Source organism: Merops nubicus, unplaced genomic scaffold, assembly GCF_000691845.1.
Source record: "Merops nubicus isolate BGI_N331 unplaced genomic scaffold, ASM69184v1 scaffold3430, whole genome shotgun sequence".
Taxonomy (NCBI): domain Eukaryota; kingdom Metazoa; phylum Chordata; class Aves; order Coraciiformes; family Meropidae; genus Merops; species Merops nubicus.
In genome coordinates, this window is record NW_008581963.1 from 27,125 (window position 1) to 31,416 (window position 4,292).

The following is a 4,292-nucleotide window of genomic DNA, read 5'->3' on the forward strand; positions in this document are numbered from 1 at the left end:
GTTTTTCTTAAATGTTGCATGCAATAACTGCTTATGAATTCCAGTTGCACTGGCTGAGGCCAGAAGTTTTCAAACCAAACAAAAACCCCAAAGAAACAAACGCACGCGTGTGCGCACACACCTCCAAGAAAAAAAGCCTTTGTGACCTGACAGACTCTGGAGAGCCTGTTAAACCCTGTGAAGCCTGTCCACATCTGAAGCTCATCTGTACCTTGGATTTGCTTTTGCATTCCTAAACCTTGACTCTTGGTCAAGCCAACTGTCTGCAATTTTTGCTTCAGAAACTGATAGTTAAAGCAGTAACAATAACATAAAGTCAGTAATGGTTCCCTAATGGTATTAAGCCTAATCAAATCTTTGAAACTGAAGCTGTATTTGTTGAAGGGCAAACTTTGCTGAATCCCCACCATGTCCATCATGAAAATACCTCATTCAAAAACCACTAAGTCCATTAATTTAGGATGTTAATGGCGCTTCTCGTTTTAGTGGTCAGATGTGGTCAAATACTCTTCAGCAGGGCTTTGGTGAATGTATCTCCTTGCTCCAGGCAGAAGAAGCCTTCTCTCAACTTGCTGCAAGTCAGTGACTGTTGGCCACATTACAGTCTTTGTTGATTGTCATCTTTAAGTGCCTCTCCAAAAACAAATTCAATGATACCTAGGAAGGCATGAGTCATTGCTTATATCTGATTAGGTTCATCAGCTGAATTTGCTCTTCTGTGTGTTGCGGTCCTCAGCTGCAGAAGGGAGAGCTCACATACTCAATGACAACTTTGTTTGACCTTCTGGTTCTGATCTGTGGTGTTAGGAAGTTCTGAAGCAGTGATTTATTTGCTGTTTCCATTATAAATCACTATGTTTTGAGACTTTTAATGTCAGGCATATAATAGTTGTTCTGGGCTAAACTTGGAGCGAGATCAAAGCTGAGTAAGTTTTTCAAAAGCAGAATTTGAATTAATCATTTTCAAATATTGCATCAAAAAGTTACTGCCTCTGAAAAATTGTCTTCATACAACTTCTGACTTCAATTTTAGCATTATGATTTGGCATTCAATTTTTATTACTTTACAAATTAAAATTACTTTCTGTTCTTCATAGGCACGGAATTTTTCTAGATTGATTTATTATGCATTTATAACTTCATTTTCGTAAAAGTTACCCTACATAGACATGATCTCAATGGTTATACAAGATGTAAGGTAGTGGCAAATCTGGCTCTGTCTATTCAAGGAGAGTGATTTAGGTTGTTTCTTCTCTGCCTGGTCCAACTTTTAGTCTATTCAGCAGCAGTGGCGTGGCCTCTGTTTAGCAGTTCATACATAACAGCTCTACCATTACTGAAGAATACAATTTTTAAGTGTATTTGGGGTGCTGCATCAACATCTGCTAATCAAAAGTCATTTAGAATTTTTTTCATTGATTGAAATCAGATGTTCAAGCTCTGCTGATCCCCAACTTTAAGGCTATCCCTTGGAAATATTTCCGTTCTTTAGATGTCTTCATGTGGATGTTCCTGCCTGTGGTATGTGCAGACTTGCAAAGGGAGGTGTTTATAGCTGTAGAGCTGTGACACAGTCCTTGCTGTCACTCTAGTGACGGACTGATGGGCGGGTGTTACCCTTCCAGCAGGATTTGGCCATCGCTGGCCGCGGTTTTGGAGCTTTTGTTCAATCTGGTTCCATTCAGGCTCTTTCCATGAGGTTCCAGTTTCCTGTCTCTGGCAGGGAGGGTCAGTTCACGAGCCCGTGCTGAACTCATGCCGTTGTCATGCTCTCCTTTGGGGTGGTTTGTGCCATTTTCCAGTTTTGAAAAAGAACTGTTATTTTTGGAACGCTTTGTTGCGCCACAGCAAATCGGATGGAGGGAGGAGCTGGAAACGGCTGCAAGGTTGTATGGGCAGAGGCTGCCTCTTGCTGTAGGGAGCGATTCCTTGGGGCAACAAAGGGAGAGAGACCACCCCCCTTTCACAGAACCTCTTTACCTGGTGGTGGTGGTGGTGGTGTTCCTGGACCCCAAGCCTCCCACATACCTACAGGACGAGGGAGCAGAAAAGTAGCAGAAACAGATTTTCTCTGCATTGAGTGCCCTACATGCTGTGTCTTTCCAATACTTTTTTTAATTAGGGGCCAGTTTGAAGAAGTTTGATAGAAGGATGAGGTTTGATGAGGTCTTGGGGAGCTACGTATTTTGTTGAAATAGGCAGAGGTGTTGGAACAGAAGACCTAGTGAATCTCTTCCAGAGAAAAGGTAGTGATACGAGTCCAGCTCTCATTAAATGTCAGAGAAACCCCGTGGAAAAAAGACCTGGAGACAAAAACTCTAACCAATGCTTTTTGTTGCTGCTGTGACAATCAGTGCCAGTCCTGCTGTTTCTTCATCTTCTCTTTAAAGCAAAAGACCCAAATAAAAGTGTACAAAGAGCTTTTTTTAGAAGGAACGTACAGGTCTCAGCTGAACTTTCCACTTCTACTCAAGCTATGAGACCAGGTCATAAAACACACAGCCTTGGTAGTTTGTCACTCTGATGGAGTCGAGCAGATGTGTCAGCTTGCTGAACATCTCAAGGAGAGCGCAGTCTACCCTTTAAACTAGCCTAAGAAACTGGTGTCTGTTTTTGGGATGACACGTAGCTCTGTATCTCCTCTAGCAGAGCAGGCTTTTTGTTTCCATGACACCCGTTGCTGGGCTTTGTGCTGGTGCCATGCACTGCAACAATGTCTAACCAATGGATATGTGCACTTGAACAGCAACTTTTGAAGTTTGGTTTCGGTGGATCTTTCCTTCCCCTTTACCTGTGCAATGGGCTGGAAAACTGGTGGAAGTCCTTAGATACTGAAAAACACTGCTAAGAAAACAAAGTATGGGCTTCCTCTCAGGCTGTTCTGCTAGTAATTAACTGTAGACATGTTACAGAAAGGAAACACCTTAACAATTCTGAATTTTCTTTTTTCTTCTATCACTGCATTTTAAGATTTCTTAATGGTTATTTCCACTGTCCCCAGGACAACTCCACAGCCTCAGGGCCACCAGCCAGAGAAGGGTGTCACAGATATGGTGACCCTACGACTTTACACCACCCTCTGGCCACAGGTTTTCCAGGAGCAAAATGTCCCATTGGAGTGGGCAGGACTGGAGCAGATGACACATGGTGGTTTTGGGTTTCCCTGTAAGACAACAAGCAGCTTGGATTAGCTGACAGGAGACTGATGAGGTCTCCAAAAGGCAAAGGTTGTTCCCTGCTGGCTCAGCTCCCTTCACCACCATGTTTCTCTTTTCTAACTCTCCACCCTTCACAGAAGCTGGGAAGAAAAATCTCAACTGTTCTTTCTTTGCTGTTTAGCTTGGTCTGCAATTTAAACTGAGGTCCGGAGTTGAACAAGGCTGTCCTTTCAGTCTGGAAACTTCTTCCCTGCTCCTAAAAAAATATTGTGGGTACCTAAGAGAATGAAGAGGCTGATATCCCTCTCTGCTTTTCTCTTCTGTTTACTCTTTGGAAAAAATGTGATTTTTTTTAACCTTATTCTTTTATGTCATTGATGTTGGTGTTCACATAATTTAAAACAGTGAAATTTATCTTGCCTGCCTCCATGCTACCATGTTTAATACATTTCCCTGATGTTCTCTTGTTGGTTTCTTGGACTGTAAAAATCTCTGTTTATGTATTTATCCTCAGAGCTGTTTTCATTATGGTTTTCTATCATGGCTGCTGTTATTTAGTACAGTGCCTCTAATCAGTCACAGCTTCCTGAGCCTATGGATGGGGAGGACACCACGCAAAATGAGAAGTCAGTTCTCATTTGGCTTCTTCAGAAGACCTCATCAGACCCGTGGTCCCAGAGAAGGGACAATCTATCTGTTTACACTGTGAGTATTGGACCTTGACAGGTTTGCTAAGGAAGATATTTTTAATTTTCTTAGGTTGCTTAAAATGAGGTGGGCAGCTGAAAAATAAAATGCGTTGGTAGGAGGGAGATCTTGCTGTCTTTACTGCCACTTGGTACAATCTTAGGTATCTGAACATTTAGGTGCCTGGGAGATAATTTACAGATTGCTGACAACCCGCAGCAGACCCAGACACAGGAGGCTTTGACCTTGCACGTCAAGTTTGACAAGGAGTATTTTGACAACTGGTTAGGAACAGGACATTTTGCTTCATTCCCCAAATTTTTTTTTTTTTTTCAAATTGAGTTTTCAGGTGCTGGAAGGAGACTGTTTGTATAAAAGTACAGTGACTGCCCATGATCATCTGAGATTCTAGCCCAAAATTTCTGTTGCTTTACATAAAATGGTTAA